Consider the following 19,116-nt stretch of genomic DNA (forward strand, 5'->3'; position numbering starts at 1 on the left):
GATGATGTCAAGATCGGCTTTAGCCCTTGTGGTGGCTTACAGGGTTGACCATGGCTGGGTAGCTCAGTTGGTAGAGCAGCCACACTGGTGTGCAGGAGTCTCCGGGTTCAAATCCCAGGGGGAGCTTGGACTTTTTTCGCAGCCCAGCGATTGGTCAGCTCAACTACCACAATCAGAAATTCCAAGCTATCTAAATCGACTCTAGTCCTTTGAAAATACTTTAAAAATACTGGAATTTGTCGGAACCATGGTTAGCTCAACTACCACATTCGGAAAGTCCAAGCTATCAAAATCGGCTCTAGTCCTTCGAAAGTACTTTAAAAATACTGGAATTTGTCGGAACCATGGTAAGAGGTGTGTCGAAAGCGTCGCAATTGGTCCAGCTATACTACCACACTCGGAAAGTCGAAGATGTCAAGATCAGCTCCAGTCCTTATGGTGGCTTGCAGGGTTGACATTGTCTGGTTAGCTCAGTTGGTAGAGCAGCCACACTGGTGTGCAGGAGTCTCCGGGTTCAAATCCCAGGGGGAACCTGGACTTTTCTCGCAGCCCAGCGATTGGTCCAGCTCAACTACCACAATCGTAAAGTCCAAGCTATCAAAATCGGCTCTAGTCCTTCGAAAGTACTTTAAAAATACTGGAATTTGTTGGAACCATGGTAAGAGGTGTGTCGAAAGCGTCGCAATTGGTCCAGCTATACTACCACACTCGGAAAGTCGAAGATGTCAAGATCGGCTTTAGCCCTTGTGGTGGCTGCAGGATTGACCTTGGCTGGGTAGCTCAGTTGGTAGAGCAGCCACACTGGTGTGCAGGAGTCTCAGGGTTCAAATCCCAGGGGGAGCTTGGACTTTTTTCGCAGCCCAGCGATTGGTCAGCTCAACTACCACATTCGGAAAGTCCATGCTATCAAAATCGGCTCTAGTCCTTCGAAAGTACTTTAAAAATACTGGAATTTGTTGGAACCATGGTAAGAGGTGTGTCGAAAGCGTCGCAATTGGTCCAGCTATACTGCCACACTCGGAAAGTCGATGATGTCAAGATCGGCTTTAGCCCTTGTGGTGGCTTACAGGGTTGACCATGGCTGGGTAGCTCAGTTGGTAGAGCAGCCACACTGGTGTGCAGAATTCTCCGTGTTCAAATCCCAGGGGGAGCCTGGACTTTTCTCGCAGCCCAGCGATTGGTCCAGCTCAACTACCACAATCGGAAAGTCCAAGCTATCACAATCGGCTCTAGTTCTTTGAAACTAATATAAAAATACTGGAATTTGTTAGAACCATGGTAAGAGGTGTTTCGAAAGCGTCGCGAATGGTCCAGCTCAACTACCACAATCGGAAAGTCCAAGCTATCAAAATCTGCTCTAGTTCTTCGAAAGTACTTTAAAAATACTGGAATTTGTTGGAACCATGGTAAGCGGTGTGTCGAAAGCGTCGCAATTGGTCCAGCTATACTACCACACTCGGAAAATCGATGATGTCAAGATCGGCTTAAGCCCTTGTGGTGGCTGCTGGGGGTTGGTCCTGGCTCTGTAGCTCGGTTGGTAGAGTACCCGCACTGTGTGCAAGAGTTTCCTGGTTAGAATCCCATGGGGAGCCTGGACTTTTCTCGCAGCCTAGCGATTGGTCCAGCTCAACTACCACAATCGAAAAGTCCAAGCTATCAAAATCGGCTCTAGTCCTTTGAAAGTAATTTAAAAATACTGGAATTTGTTGGAACCATGGAAAGCAGTGTGTTGAAAGCGTCGCGATTGGTCCAGCTCTACTATCACACTTGGAAAGTCAATTAAAGATGTCAAGATCGGCTTTAGCCCTTCCGGTGACATCCAGAGTTAGCCTTGGTTGGGTAGCTCAGTTGGTAGAGCACCCACACCGGTGTGCAAGAGTCTCCTGGTTCAAATCCCAGTGGGATCATTCAGTTTCCTTCCCCCCCCCCCCCCCCACCCACCCACCACCACCACCACCACCACCAATCACATCTATTAATTTCGGTGAGTGTAAAGCGTTGAGATCGGTCCAGGTTCATAAGTAATAACCGGTATTGTCGTCGATATGCGGCATAGTTTAAACTTTATTCTTTAATGCCAGACCGGTGGCTGTGTCAACATATTGGTACAGATAAATAGTGTAAGCGCGGCCAATTGTTTCAAATTCTAGGAGGGGGTTGACCTTGACAAATCAATGGGAATTAGAGCTTCTAGCATTAATGGGGTGGGGGATTTCTGTTTACCCGACTGTTTGTTTACATCGACTCTCCTCAAGAAGGAGTCCGAGTCTGCGCAGATGCGTTTCCGGTGCATTTCCAATATTTTCAGACGACACGAAAATGCTGCATGTTGATTATCATGGTAAGTAGCATACGTGTTTATTATTTGCGAAAGATTTTCACAAGTCTATTGCTCTGCTTATTTGCGTGATTGTGCGATTGTGTGTGAGTTCGTGGTCGAATTTCTGTCCGGTGATAGAGGCCGCTATATAAGAGATTTTCGCCTCAAAATTTTCCGTTTTTAGATCTACAGAGGTAATTGCTAGAATGAACTGATTTTCTTCAGTACAAGTACAGTATATATTACAAAGATTGTTTGAAATATGTTTATATGTCACAATTTCAGGTTTGATTGACGGGAACAAAGTCGGCATATACACTGATATGATCGACAAAGAGCTGACCGCATCACTAGCTGCTAGCATGGTACATGTATAAATGAAACGCCAAGGTAGGGAAACTGTGTTTGTACTGCTACTGTTCATGACTTTTCATATATTACACAATCATAATTGTTCCATGTTGTTTTTCCCCATCTTCCCATAGCTGTTGGTATCCTATTAGACTTGCACTTTTATTATGTACATACATGGTGTTTACTTTTGCCATCATCTTGTTGCTGTTGTCATCACGATGCACTTTCAGAGATGACATGATAAGTGGAAAACCATTTGACCCATTGTCTTCAAATTTACAGGACTGATGAATATTAGGAAAATATAGATCCAGTTCAAAAAACGGTTTGATTGGACCAGTTTTAAATTAAGTTTAATTTTTTCAGTTTGTATAATACTACATGTATATGTAATTTAGATGACACATTAAGGGTATTGTAAGCCTTTAGTGTCATCCAGACACCAAAAAGGAGTTTTTTCCTGCATCTAATTACTCAACTATTTGTATCTTTTGTGTGTAAATCTCTTCTAGTAGATGTACATAATCATGGTAGATAACATTATTTAACATTTTGTTGGATCAGTGGGAGCATTAAAGTGGAATTACCTGGCTAACGAAGTAAAACCGTGGAAGTGATTTGCTTTTTGGTTTTACTTTGTTGTATTTTTGATATGCTGTATGGTATGTGATGGTAAACTAGAATCAATGTTAATTCTCCAAAGGATTGGCAGGCCCATAGCCGGGGGGGGGGGGGGGGGGGTCAAAAGAACCACCCGTTTTGTCAGGAAGAGGTCCATTTTGGAAAAAATTTTACCTAGGTACACATAAGTTTCATTGAAGTTTCATAAGTTTCATTGAATGAAGTGCCTAGAGTTTGAACTTCAAAATAATTATGTTTTATTTAAGATTGAAGAAACTAAAGCAAACAAGACCAGGTGTAGATGCAATAACTGTACGATTTATATTGTAGGTAGGAGATTGTATGTTGACATTTTGTAATGAATATTTAAAAAGAACAAAATCATTAAATGATGCAAATGGTCAGGATAAATTTTTATAGGTAGCAGAATGCCCTTTTTGTCAGTTTCAAGAGACACAATAGCCAGACAGATTAGAACATTGGTGTACCAATTCACTAGTGGGCTAGATTTGGTCTTAAAGTGCAATTCAAGTTCACAAGTGATCTTACACTATCTTAATCATTATAGCAGTAGTCTTAAAATGGACTGAATCTGCTTTTAAGGTAAAAAATGATCTGACATCTATTTAAGTGGTCAAGCAGTTTCATCCCCTCACAATGGGGATACCTCCCCTCAAAATAGAGGACACCTCTGCTCACAATAGGAGAATGTGTAAAGCCTGCCGCACACAGAACAATTTTTCGCCAGCTCACAAAAGTCGGCCGCTTGGTCATCCTGGATGAGATCAGTACACACACATGACAAGCTGTCGCAACAAAGCGCCGACTGGTGTGGTGAAAATGACATAGTTATTATCTCGTCCGCGAGGTGGGGCGTTGTTTAATCAGGAAAAGTTTCTGTAGGCCTATTTATATTTTATTTCTGATATTGTAATGATAAGAGTTAAAATTAAATGTAAGAGTATAACAAGATTACTTTAATTAATTTAATTGAAAAATGAGCAAATTGAAATGCCCATATTTTCTAAATCAACGCAATACTCATAGACCATAAAAATACAGCCTATAGGATGACAACAGTTTGTCAGTTTAGACAGATTTAGTCGCCTCGATGCAGCGTTAAATGGTTAATGACGCTGAAAATTAAAAAAAAAACTAATACTAATAGAAAATTATAGGGCCTTCCATCATACTGAATTGAATTGGATTCTGACATGGGCACGTGATATCAGAGGACGCAACCATTGGCCGAAGATAATGATCAGCGTGACAAATTGTCTTAGGAAAGCGCACACACTACAGTACGATGTTTAAATAGTGTGGTTTCATTCAACCTGAGCCACAGCAGTGACTGCAAAAAAGGCAGCATGAATTTCAATTGATAACACTTTAAAAGCAGCTGGATTGCTTTAAAAAAAGACCAAGTATTGTAAATTATAATGGCAAAGAATTTTCAGAAGCAGTTTTAAATACTTAGATAAAGTATGTTGAACTATTCAATTGAGCTATAATTGCTCTCATAATTACCAGCAAAGGTATGTGCTATGAGTGTGCATGTGTTCTCGCCTAAAACAGGGATTTTGTACGGCCTCATTTGTGTGGAAATGAAATAGAATAAAATAATTAAATGAAATTCATTGAAATTTGATTAGAGTTCTATGGAGTTTCTAATTCAAATGAGAGGTAATTAGCCCACCCACCTCCCCTTCTTCCATAACAAAAGGGTGGAGTACCTGTTTACATATTTAGATATGTATAACTGTATATAATGTGTTGATGTTATTATGTGTCTTAGATAACATTAAGCATTGATTTCACTTGCTTGTAGTCACCATATTTCTACTTTAATGTATCTTTTATGATCAAATACAGCTACATATTTCATGTTTTTCTTATTAATTCTGTTCGAAGCATCTGTCAGTCAGATGACTTATTTTTCAGATATTTAAAATTAATCAAATAATCAGCCATTCTGTGTATCTTTGTAGAAGCACAGTCATACCCTGAGAGTTGGTATTGTCCACAACCCCCGCAGTCCCAGTACCAAGTTGTATGAAGGCAGCCAGATTCCACTGGCCATCCACACAGTACTGGGAACTCGGGTCCCACACACTGCCAGGAGCTTTGTCACCTATCTGCTGAAAGAGGACAACATACATGCCATACTGGAAGGGACAAAGTCACTCAGTGACTTGGAAGTTCGTGTAAGCATCTCTCCCTGTCTCTCTCTCTTTCTCTCTCTCTCTCTCTCTCTCTCTCATGTGGTTGTTTGAATGGTTACTGTTACCACCATCCATTACTCACTAAAGGTCATATGGGGTTTGTAGGTCTTTTAACAAAGGTCTTTTAAAAAAGAACAAAGGTCTTTTAAGAAAGGTCTTTTAAAAAAGAAAAGACATACAGTCATTTGCCAAATACAGAATTTTATGCTGTAACAAAGTCACAAAACTCTGCAACTGGTGATCTTACAAAATATGACAACACACTGGTTTAAAATCATGTTGAAGTCACAATATGCCACCAGTACTATATTCCATAATACATTTGATGCCATTTAGATTTAACCCTCAATCACCTTTCAGGGGCCTCGCAGGCCCGGACCCATGTATCTTTTGCTCTCTCTTCGTTTGCATGAGGTTTTGAGCCTGTTCCTTTCATGTAATGCTCAAGCAACTTATACCCCATCAGTGGATAAATAATTAGTTTTGAAATGATTTACAACATATGTAGAAATTAACTTTTCCAAAAGTTAGTCCCATTTCCTGGAAACCGGGCCTCTTAGGCCCGGTCGCTTGATAATTTTACTTCCACATGGGATAAATAAGTCCATGTTACCTCAAATAGCTTTGCTATAAAATGTTTTACACAAGCAATATCATGTGTGCTATGACTATCAGTATGGTCAATGAAATCTGCCTGTGAAAGATTCAAGACCTGGAGAAATTATTATTTATGAGTAATCGGTCACCTGATATGCAGATATCAGTTTAAATCTATCATTATTAGATACCTGATAGACTGCGCTACCTTTGCGAAACTTTCCATTTTGAGAAAAAAAATGTTTTTCTGCATTTTCCATACACAGTGTATACTCATGCACCCAGGTGGAGGTAAAGGGAGCAAGGGACTGGTGTAACATGAAAATCTGACTCCCCCAGTCAGATTTTCATGATGAAAATCTGACTCCCCATGAAAATTTGACTCCCCCACCACAAATGTTCATAAATCTTATTTTATTTGAGTATATGACTGTGATATTGTAGTATGTAAAATGGAGGATACTTTGGCACTTTTTTTAAAGTTTGCAGGTGAATATTTTCATGAAAAAAATATGAAAATTAAAAATGTGCACTTAACCGCCCATGAAAAAAATATGAAAATTAAAAATGTGCACTTAACCGCCCATTGTCTCCCCTTTGAAAAAGCTATTTATTTGATATTGGATGATCATTTCTACTTCTTTCCTTTAAATTTACTTTATGAAGATTATATTGGAAATATTTGAAAGTTTGATGGTAAACTATTGGGTGAAAAAACTAAAAAAAAACATGAAAAATAGAAAATTTAAAATGTGCATTTTATCACCCAATAACTCCCCTATGAAAAAGCTATTTATTGTACCACCAGCGTTAGCGCTGGCGGTACACATGGTTTTAGTCCCGTCCGGTCCGTTCCGCCGGCTCCGCCGCCATGTTACCGTTACCGCTTCTCCTCCTAGATGGTAAGGGCCCCCATACCCATCTCTTGGATTTAGGTCACCTATAATCTCAACTCGTTCCACGTAAAATTTGGGCTTTGTCGGTATTGGGGTCTAGGTGTGGCACTCATTGCAATGCACCCTTGTCCAAAAATGGCAAAATTAAATGCTAATTATCTACCCTACGGAAGGAATTATGGGAAAAATTTCTACAGACGGCTTTCCAAAAGTCATATGTGTAGATTTCAAATATGCCCTTGGATTTGACCTTTGACCTTTATTTCAAGGTCAAACGGGCAAAAATTTTCAAAAAAATGAATTTTTTTACGAAAAAAAATTTATTTGCGCTGTTATTCAGACACTACACAGACTTAACCAATAATATTATTAGAAAATGTTACCCTTCAGGTCATCTTTCATCTGTGTGAATTTGGGGTCAATCGGTGCATTTTCACGGGTGTAGCGGCCATAAGATACCGAAACTGAAAACTGTCTCTAATTCGGGAAACGTTAATGCTAGAGACCCATTCTTTTTTGCATTTTGTAGAGCATGTAAAGCCCAACACTGGAGGTGGTCTCCGTTTTTTTGTATTCCATACGGTTTTTGAGTTACGCTGTATCAAAAAGTACATATTGGTGGTGAAAGCAAAATGTGCAGTACGGTAATGGATAATAAATTTTGAACTCCGCTTGGCAAAGCAGACAACTTGTGGTCAAAAATGACATTATTTCATCAAATTTGAACTTCTGGAACTTCAGAGCACCTCCCATTTCAAGAATTTTGACCAAAATGACCTTTTCTTTATTTTAATTAATTTTTTCTGTAGGAAATTTATGGCACATTAAGGTAACTCCAAAATTATAACATTTAGTCCCTTATATCTCCAAAACTGGCAGAGATAGGTCCATAGTTACTATTGAAGTTGAATAGGAAGTCATATACTGGCAATCTAAATGTGACCTTAAAATTGACCTTTGACCTACTTTTCACCATGAACTGAACTTTGCAAATTTTGCCTCCCTTTTATCTCCAAAACTGGCAGAGATAGGTCCATAGTTTCTATTGAACTTGAATATGAAGTCATATACTGGCAATCTAAATGTGACCTTGAAATTGACCTTTGACCTACTTTTTACCATGAACTGAACTTTGGAAATTTTGCTTCCCTTTTATCTCCAAAACTAGCAGAGATAGGTCCATAGTTACTATTGAAGTTGAATATGAAGTCATATACTGGCAATCTGAATGTGACCTTGAAATTGACCTTTGACCTACTTTTCACCATGAACTGAACTCTGCTAATTTCTTTCTCTTTTAACTCCAAACCTGGCAGAGATAGGTCCATAGTTACTATTGAAGTTGAATAGGAAGTCATATATTGGAAATTCAAATGTGACCTTGAAATTGACCTTTGACCTACTTTTTATCATGAATTGAACTTTGCAAATTTTGGTTCCCTTTTATCTCCAAAACTGGCAGAGATAGGTCCATAGTTACTATTGAACTTGAAAAGGAAGTCATATACTGGCAATCTTACTGTGACCTTGAAATTGACCTTTGACCTACTTTTCATCATGAACTGAACTTTGCAAATTTTGCTTCCCTTTTATCTCCAAAGTTACGCTGTATCAAAAAGTACATTTTGGTGGTTAAAGCAAAATGTGCAGTACGGTAATGGATAATAAATTTTGAACTCCGGAAAAATAAAACATAAGGCTTGGCAAAGCAGGCAACTTGTGGTCGAAAATGACATTATTTCATCAAATTTGAACATCTGGAACTTCAGAGCACCTCCCATTTCAAGAGTTTTGACTAAAATGACCTTTTCTTTATTTTAATTAATTTTTTCCGTAGGAAATTTATGGCTCGTTATGGTAACTCCAAAATTATAACATTTAGTCCCTTATATCTCCAAAACTGGCAGAGATTAGTCCATAGTTACTATTGAAGTTGAATAGGAAGTCATGTACTGGCAATCTTACTGTGACCTTGAAATTGACCTTTGACCTACTTTTCACCATGAACTGAACTTTGCAAATTTTGCTTCCCTTTTATCTCTAAAACTGGCAGAGATAGGTCCATAGTTACTATTGAACTTGAATAGGAAGTCATATACTGGCAATCTAAGTGTGACCTTGAAATTGACCTTTGACCTACTTATAATCATGAACTGAACTCTGCTAATAGAGGCTGTCCGGGTTCTCAACGAGAAGACCAAGTTTCCCCGTGATTTTACGAGATCTGCCTTGAGGTGGGGTTAGAATATGGAGTCCACAAGGAAGTAGAGCAGCGATTTCTTTACTTGAAAAATAGCTGAACTTACACATTGGATGGATGCCTTATCAGAACATTAGACTTGCCTGCATCTTTGATTTAATTTCACTAAATTTATAGTAACTAATTCAAAAGGCTCGAGTTTGATCATAAAGTTAATTTTCTTCATTTATTTACTTATGAAAATGATGCTAATAGAAACTAATGGATAGCATTCACAAAATGTAAGTTTCATTGTGATCAGATCCGACTTAAATGACAGGAAAGATGACAAAAGAAAGTATTAAAATGGACAACATATAAGTTGAAATTTTCACAAAATCATTGCATTTTATTGACAGTTATACACAAATGCAACAAATAAACACATCACAGGCGAACTTATATTTGTGATCTGAGTAAATGATATGAAAAACAGGTGTCATATAGTTATTAAAAAAAGTCACTACAGTAACATAAGAATGATACTAGCAAGTAAAATAATTTTCTTCATTAAATCACTAGTGCAGTACAATACATAGGCCTATATACATATATATATTCATAAAACCAAATATTTCATTTTAAAGTAATAAAGAAAATGCCTGATACTGTAAGTGACAGCCAGAAAAAAATGCCATCTGTTGACTCCTGATATAATTAAGTAAACAACATAATAACTAAGGACATAAGAGATTAATATACACTGAGCAATCTTCAACATCTGATTATCCTGACCACATGACTCTCGCAGTTCTTGACTGGTTCAATAACATGTGCTGTGTCTGTCATGCTCTAAAATAAATAAAAAATAACTCACTTAGTTTTCTGAAATATATATCATTATGTGATAAACGTTGTTGTAAAATACCAACTCTAATTTCCACCTTACTTGCAAATTGCAATTATCATAACTGACCACCCGGCATGGAATGTTACAACTGAACATTGTGTATACTTAATAGGTGTGGAAGGTTCACCAGTATTTCATAATCAGGTACACGTTATATGGAGATAGGAATGGTACAAGCAAATTTGTCTGATATAGTTACCGTAAAAGACTATTAATCACAAGTACTAGGGCTGTATTACATTAATAAACCATGGTGTCCTGTAAACTACACACAAAACTTATAGTGTACTTATTAATATGCCCCTCGACCGTTGATGATACGGTCTGTACGGTGATGCCATGGAGCCAGTGACGTGCAGGGTGCGAGTTGTCTGCAGTTGGTCCCTTTCTTTCTACAAAATACTGCAACCTGATCTGTACTTTTAAATATTTCGGCATTTAGTCCTTTTAATCTAATCAAGCCCAACTTCTCTTTCTTCACTTCACTTCTCTCGCCAGTCGTGTCCGTCATCCATAGTCATTTTCCTGGTTTTCTCGCTTTACTTTATCTGCAATGCACCCTACGACACAACATTAGCAATTCGCCATTGCGTTGCTCTATCTCAAATTACATGACAACGCCAAATTTTACTCAATGCAATCCTAAAACATAGACTTGTGCCTGACCGCGAGAGAAGTTTCAATGGCAGATTTTAACCCCACCTCTCGTGAAATCTCGCTCCAATCCAGGTCTCGTTTGACGTCATCTGCTGCGCAGATGTTCAAAATAGGCTATCCTGGACATCTCCTATTTCTTTCTCTTTTAACTCCAAACCTGGCAGAGATAGGTCCATAGTTACTATTGAAGTTGAATAGAAAGTCATATACTGGCAATTTACTGTGACCTTGAAATTGACCTTTGATCTACCTTACGATGAACTTAACTTTGATTGTACCATTTTAAGTTATATATATTTTTTGCGTATTTTGAAAATTCATGTTGATTGCATTTTTATAGCTTGTCAAGCATAAGACTGGTGGCTGTGTCCCTTATTTTGTGTATGTGGGGGTCTATACAAATGCGCTTGCTCCAGCTGGTGGTACAATATTCGGAGGCGGTATCGCCTCTCTGATCCTCTAGTTTGATATTTGATGATCATTCTGACATCTTTTCTATTAGGATACTTTATGAAAAATATATTGGAAATATTTAAAAGTTTGATGATAAAATAGTGAGTGAAAGAATGAAAAATAAATCATGAAAATCTTCATTTTTATACCCATGAAATTTGGATTCCCATGAAGAAAAGGACCTATTTTATATTCAGTCACCATAGCATTGTTTTCTACATAGTTTGCACAGAGATGTACATTTTGTTATTATTTGAAAGTTTGGTGGTGAAAATTTTGGTGAATATTTTTAAAACAAGTATTCATCTTACTACCTGTAGGTTTTGCACTTCCATGTCAAAATGCTACATTTTTAACTCAAGAAATTGGCCCCATCGCCTTTTTACTGAATTCTTCTTATATAGCATACCCAGTATTTTACCATTCAAACTTTCAAATATTTCCAATATATTCTTCATTAAGTATCCTTAAAGAAAAGATGTCAGAATGATCAAATATCAAATAGATAGCCTTTTCATAGGGGAGTCATTGGGTGTTACAATACAAATCTTTAATTTTTCTTATTTTTCATGTGTTTTTTATTATTTTTTTCACCCAATTTTTTAACCATCAAACTTTCAAGTACTTTCAATATATTCCTCATAAAGTATCCTCAAAGAAAAGATGTCAGAATGTTCATCAAATATCAAATAAATAGCTTTTTCATAGGGGGGTCATTGGGTGTTCGAATATAAATCTTTAATTTATCTTATTTTTTAATGTGTTTATTATTATTATTATTTTTTTCACCCAATTTTTTAACCATTAAACTTTCAAGTACTTTCAATATATTCCTCATAAAGTATCCTCAAAGAAAAGATGTTGAAATGGTAATCAAATGTCAAATAAATAGCTTTTTCACAGGGGAGTCCTTGGGTGGTAAAATACAAATCTTTAATTTTTTTTTATTTTTTTCATGAAAATCTTCACCTGCAAACTAACAAAAAGTGCCAATGTGTCCTCCATTATGCATACTACAAGATCATAGTCATTTACTCAAATTAAATTAGATTTTTGAATGTTTTTTGATGGGAGTCAGATTTTCATGGTACACTGGGCCTCTGAGGCCCGGTTTCAGGGTTTACGTAGGGTTCCATTTCCTTGTGGATGAGGGTTAAGAAGTAAATGCTGGACCAAAATGGTTCCTTCTCAATATCAGGCATATAACTTAGGTTTGGGAGGAAAGACCACTTTGACTTCCAATCTGTCTGCATTATAGCATACATGCCAGTACTACATGGCTTGAAGTCAGCAGATTATGCTTTGTCACAGTGGCAAGATGAGTTCACTGAATATATCCTGTAAGGAGCACTCAAAAGTCAGGAAAAGTCTCTCACTATCCAACTCATCCCTGCTTTGGACCCTCAAGAAAAGTTCCTCGTCTTTTGGTGGAGAGCCATGGAGTTCCTCTTCCAAGTAAAAAAAATCTCTTCTTCAGGACATCATACTGGCAGTTTCTCATAATCTTAAAGGTCTAAAAAAGCAAATCAAAATTTACATTATGTGTTGCCAATATGGAAAAATAATTGATGAAAGAGAAATCATGCACCTATAATGCCTAATATAAGACAAATGATTATCAGCTGATTAAAATTCTGCTTACTCTAAACACATGTTCAGTCCCATGTTGGATCATCTGGATCCTTTAATTTCCTCTTCTTCAGCATCTTCCTCCTCTTCCATCTGCACTTCTTCCAGTTCAGGCATCCCATAGGAAAATGTTACCTTGATACGGCAACCAAAAAAAAAAGCAACATTACATAAAATTAAGATAGTCAAGTTTAAGAAAAATCATGTAAAAACATAATTGAAATAAGCATAAAACTCAGCTGAAATAAGTATAAATGCCATTTTTCTCAATATGATCGACTTCAATTATCTAGACTATCATCTTCAACTGCACTAGTATTAACTACAACTTGATTTAGATGCCTAAAGAAATAGCATCTTGGTCATACGTCTTGAATACTGTTTTTTGTCTGCCCAGATGTAAGAGGCACAAGTAATGTGCCCTCGGTAAGTCAACATTTCGCCCCAGTCATTGTAATGTACATGTAATGAGACTAGTATCTCCCACCATGTCCATTTCCATTTAAACTTTCTTTGCTGTATAAACTAATCCAAACCCTGTCAGAGTCGACATATGAGCAACACTTGTAATTTCTGTCATCGATACCAATCATATTTGTTACAATTTCATGGCATATTTTGACAGACGAGCCTGACTGAATCGTTAAGAAACACAACAAACACACATAAATAAACATTAATCTATGTGCTTAATAAATGTTTTCACTGGTGTCTTATCTCAAACATTATTGTAAATGGTACTCACAAATCCAGTAAATATTTCGCGGCCTGGCGATCCTTCGTATCCATGGCCACCCAAGCAGGTTTCATCTGCCTTCTTCCTTTGCCGGTGTTTATTGTTTGTTTGTCGTACATTTGCTGATACACTGTTTTACGCATTTTCTTTTCTGGTGTTGATTTTTGTAAAGGGTGTTTCCTTTTTTCTTTTTGTTATCTTTCCTACCTTCTTCGATGGAGTCCCAGCTAACTGAGCCTCCTGTTCCATGTTGTCTTTTCCCGGCAGCTTGAACTGGTTTTAACTAGGTCGCAATACGAGAATCTCACGATATCTGGAAGTCTAAAGAGTTCAGTGGAATCTGGCTGCCTTCATACAACTTGGTACTGGGACTGCGGGGGTTGTGGACAATACCAACTCTCAGGGTATGACTGTGCTTCTACAAAGATACACAGAATGGCTGATTATTTGATTAATTTTAAATATCTGAAAAATAAGTCATCTGACTGACAGATGCTTCGAACAGAATTAATAAGAAAAACATGAAATATGTAGCTGTATTTGATCATAAAAGATACATTAAAGTAGCAACCCACATAATCTACGTTAACTACGATAATTGTCATCAAACTCTCTCTGTGCCAGCCTAGCCATAGTGGAAAACGAGCTACGACCGACTTACTCCACCTAACTAGCAGGCGTAAATTTACGACTAAGTTAAGACCGACGTAAACACTACTCCAGTTTGGTGCAACTGGCTTTTCTCGGGCGTAGCATTTTGCACCCGGTTTACGCCGGCGCAACTGCTACGCCTCACTTACGACCGGTTGGTGCAACTGGGCCCTGAAGAGTAATCTGTTTAAAACCTTCCATAGAAAAGTGACCTGGGAGTACAGGCTATGATGTATTTAGGTATAGCAAAGTGCTTCTCTGAGGATATTTTTTATCTTATCTGTAATTATTGAATTAAAATTCACATTTTATTTTTAGGTATGATGGCAGTCTCATAAATGTGTTGCTTTGTGTATATTTGGTATAAGGGACATCCTAGAATATTGCTGATACTAAAGCTTACCTAGTTGGATATCTTAAAGTTTAAACACACTCTTTTACATGCATGTAATTGGCATTTATTGTTTTTAAAACTTCTTCACTTACTTCAGACACAAATTAGATGTAGTGTTATTAGTGGATCATTTTTTTCTTCAATTTTGCAGGGGTTCTTTTTATGTGCAGACATTGCATTGTACATTTTCTTCTGTGCTGTCACTATTGTTAGTTTTTCTCGTTTGAATAATTCTGGCAATTGACAAAATGCTTGAAATATTAACTTGCCTTAAATCACTATTTTAGGGTTATTTCCAACTGAAAGCTTAGCCAGGGGCTTGGATGTTACAACTTTGACATGAACGTTCAGAGGAAATCTACAAGATAGCAAGGTTAGTTACCACTTTGTGCTGCCATAGTAGAGTTGTTCTTAATCACCTTTATTTGCTAAAGTTAATGTGGTGTAAGTTATTGTCTTGGGCTGTAGATGTCCTAAATTCGATGAAAATATCAAGTACATTATGTATTAATTTCAAGTTACGTATGATTCTGTGTTCTGGAGTCATTTTCAGTGCCTTGGACTAACAAGTCGGCCAGTTGATGTTATTACTTAGTATTTTGCTTTGTTGAGACTAAATGTTTTAACCTTGCTAGGAAAAGTTAATGAAGGCTATAATGGTTCTTTATATACTGTTCATCTTCTACGTTTTCCTCCTCTAGCCATGAGAGGACAGACTCTCCACCAGATTCACCTAACATTACTATTGTCATGAACAGTTTCCTCAGTAAAATCATCAAAGTCAAGGTGGGTAGTGCTGAGGGTGGTGACTTTCATGGGTTTGTGGAAAATTTATGTTGACAGAATGATTCTGCTGTTCTAGGTACTACTTAAAAACAGAAAATACTGTTACACTACTACCAAACCAGATAAAGATCAAACTAAAACATATTATTCCTACCAGCTTCTTCAGTTTTAATTATAAAATATTTTCTCAAGTATTATTCATATTTACAGAATTTATGTTTATAAGGCTCAGTAAGCTTGCTTTGTTGACCTGTTTCAGAGGTGTGTAAAGCACTTGCTTCACAAAATATAAACTATATCATCTATGAGGTATTGCCATATATGTACATGCAGATTATTCAAAGTGGATATGTGTACTCGGAGAGTAACCAGAGTCCATTCTAAGTTCCATTCTAAGTTCTCCATCATTCTGATCTTCTTATTTTCAAAGTGATTGCTCTCTCATTGCGATCTGCTTATTTTCAAAATGATTGCTCTCTCTCTCATTGTGATCTGCTTATTTTCAAAATGATTGCTTTTCATTGTGATCTGCTTATTTTTAAAATGATTGTTCTCTCTCATTGTGATTTGCTTATTTTCAAAATGATTGCTTTTCATTGTGATTTGCTTATTTTCAAAATGATTGCTCTCTCTCATTGTGATCTGCTTATTTTGAAAATAATTGCTCTCTCATTGTGATCTGCTTATTTTCAGAATAACTGCTCTCTCATTGTGATCTGTTTTTAGGTAAGCAAGAAGCCAGGGCAGGGGTCAGATGATTTGTTGGGAGGAGTAGGAGACAAGAGGAGGGGTTATGAGATTCTTTATCCAGGTAAAACATATTTCCATATTGTGAAAATAACACTTTTCTTCAAGAACATGTGGAGATGAAGGGTGTATGTTATATTCCAGTGTAGAGATGAAGGATGTATGTTATATTCCAGTGTAGAGATGAAATGTGAATGTTATATTCCAGTGTAGAGATGAAGTGTGTATGTTGTATTCCAGTGTAGAGATGAAGTGTTTATGTTGTATTCCAGTGTAGAGATGAAGTGTGTATCTTGTATTCCAGTGTAGAGATGAAGTGTGTATATTATATTCCAGTGTAGAGATGAAGTGTGTATGTTGTATTCCAGTGTAGAGCTGAAGCGTATATATGTTGTAGAGATGAAGTGTGTATTTTGTATTCCAGTGTAGAGATGAAATGTGTATGTTGTATTCCAGTGAAGAGACGAAGTGTGTGTGTTGTATTCCAGTGTAGAGACGAAGTGTGTATGTTGTATTCCAGTGTAGAGATGAAGTGTGTATGTTGTATTCCAGCATAGAGATGAAGTGTGTATGTTATATTTCAGTGAAGAGATTAAGTGTGTATATTATATTCTAGTGTAGAGATGAAGGATAAAGAATTTTTGGTCACCCTAAAATTTGAATTGTGTGTAGTAGGTAAAGAATTTGTCTGGATGTGACTTTTGGCTTATTTTTAAGATTGTGATATTTGCAACTTAACTGTTATTTAGAAACAGCAAAGCCTGGTGTGTTAGCCCGTGTATCACTCATACATCTTGCCTGTTCACCTAGGAATGATGTTCACCTATATTGAAATAGGTGATATGTTGGCATCTGAACTCTGATATCAACCTGATTTTATGGTTCATTTGGCACATTTGCCAGTTATCTTGCAATAATTTTGATAAATCCAATGTTTATCCAACGTCTTATCAACGTTATGGTTCAACGTTGTTTCAATGTTAAAACAGCATATTTTGCCCGCTGGGTAAATGCACTGAAAAAATCAGACAAAGCAGGCACTTGGATGTTTTTACAGTGTACGTTATAATTGTGTACCTGTGTTTTGTACCAAAAATAAAAACATTTCAGGTCATTTTAATGTCTTTTCATGCAAGAATGTTGTCTAACAACTGGGGGTTGATACATTGTTGTTATCTGACATTGAGTCAACTTTCAAATTCAATGGTTATCCAACGTATTATCAGCGTTATGGTTCAACGTTGTTTCAATGTTAAAACAACATAATTTGCCAGCTGGGATAGACAGCAGGTAGAGGAGGCTGAAAACATTTCTTAATACTGACAGAGGCTGTATGACAAAAAAAGTGTCTTGATAGATGTTTCTTTGCATCTCTTTTAAGTTTGTTTTATCTAGATTTTGTGCTAAGAGAGTAACAGAATAAGGTTGTTCATTTGTTAGTCTGTCCCTTCATCTGACTGCAGTTTTCAATCAGTTCCAAGTTTTCCATACACTGGGTGCAGACTTTACTAAAGGCCAAAAAATCTGTCAGACATTTGGTCTGGCAAGTTTGAAAATTCTGTCAGACTGAAACAAAATCTCTCAGACCAAAGTATAATAATTGAAATTTGACAAATTATTTTTGTTTTCAGGTGTATTTTATAACCTTTTTAATTATCAGCATTAAATTATATATATATATATATATATATATATATATATATATATATATATATATATATATATATATATATTAAAGAAAAAAATAGACAAAAAATGATTTGCATGACAAGTTTTTTTATCTAATGAAAAAGGTGTAGTAGAATGATACAAGGACTAAGACCAATACAAGTATGACGAATGTGTAATCAGATAACCATTTCATCCGTTTTTTTTTTGGCAATATAACATATGCATTGTGAAACAGCACAGTAAGACAGTCTCTTTCATCCAATGGAAACTTTGATAGGGGATGCCCAGCCTGAGGCTAAATTCCTTCTTCATTTTTTTTTCTTAATAAAAAGAAACACAAACTGTGAGCCTTCATCAAGTTCATGTGTACTTTCTCCAACTCGTGGGCTAAACAGTACATGTGCAAGTAGATATATATGTTAGATAATATCAGAACCCATAATAAAGCAATAAGATTTATGTTGCTGTTGATCATAATACTTCTGACACTCAGTACACACCATTTTCGTCTCCCCCAGATTGTTAGTCCGCCAGGGCCTACCTTCTTTCCAACTTCCAATCAGTCTGGTTCTTTTCCACACTTTGTTTTCATTTTTCCCACGCTGTGCACCAACAAAGTATTTTAAGTTCAACAACGTCACCTTTCTAATCAAAAGACTTAGCCATGAGTACTGTGCACGATTAAGAAGAAACAGAGGATCAAGTCAGTAAAAACCGCAAAAAGCGTGAGCACATGTATTGCAGCCATTTTGTTGCGCAAGGGTATCACAAAAACGAGACTGTACATTACATCATCCAGGAATCCCCCAACCTCAGCCAGTCACAAAATAGTATTTGTGAGTGAAACTGAGGTTAATTAATTATGTATAATTAGCTGGGAACTCCCCGGGAGTTTGATCCTGTTTCTCTTTTTGAATGAAGTAAAATATATATCGCCCAGAAAAGAAACAACAACATATTCCCTATATTTACACATTCCCAGTCACTTTGAAAACTTGCTGGACATAAGGTCCGACAATACAGGTTTTTTTATCGGCCCGAGACAAAATTTTCCAGGCATGTGTATATGTATTAAGTTGTTAGTGCATGTTTGAAGTTTTTTTAAGCAGACTATCTGTATATTCCTCTCTGTTGTGATCAAGGTGACATCACATTGTGATTTTTTGCCAGCTTTATGTTCTGGATAATGTAATGTTGATGGAATGTCAGAATTTGCAGGCAGGGGCTTTTAATGGTTTTTTATAACCAGGTGATGGATCAGCGTCAGTGTAGTTGTGTAATTTTGTGTGTTTT

General features: G+C 36.8%; 1 protein-coding gene across 7 annotated transcripts in view; it reads left to right on the forward strand.

Moving 5' to 3' along the window:
• The first annotated feature begins 2,200 nt into the window (after window positions 1-2,200).
• LOC106157409 (UDP-glucose:glycoprotein glucosyltransferase 1) overlaps window positions 2,201-19,116 on the forward strand; it is a 35,253-nt gene continuing 18,337 nt past the window's right edge. For 2 of the 7 annotated variants that reach the window (XM_087008152.1, XM_087008149.1), the window contains exons 1-6: window positions 2,202-2,341; window positions 2,606-2,710; window positions 5,284-5,499; window positions 14,907-14,992; window positions 15,321-15,405; window positions 16,132-16,216. The gene's annotated coding sequence lies outside the window, so the exon portion shown is untranslated. The other 5 variants (XM_087008153.1, XM_013533041.2, XM_087008148.1 and 2 more) reach the window with 5 other exon arrangements.

The sequence above is a fragment of the Lingula anatina genome, chromosome 3 (genome assembly GCF_051362555.1).
Source record: "Lingula anatina isolate TDL-2025a chromosome 3, LinAna3.0, whole genome shotgun sequence".
NCBI classification, from domain to species: domain Eukaryota; kingdom Metazoa; phylum Brachiopoda; class Lingulata; order Lingulida; family Lingulidae; genus Lingula; species Lingula anatina.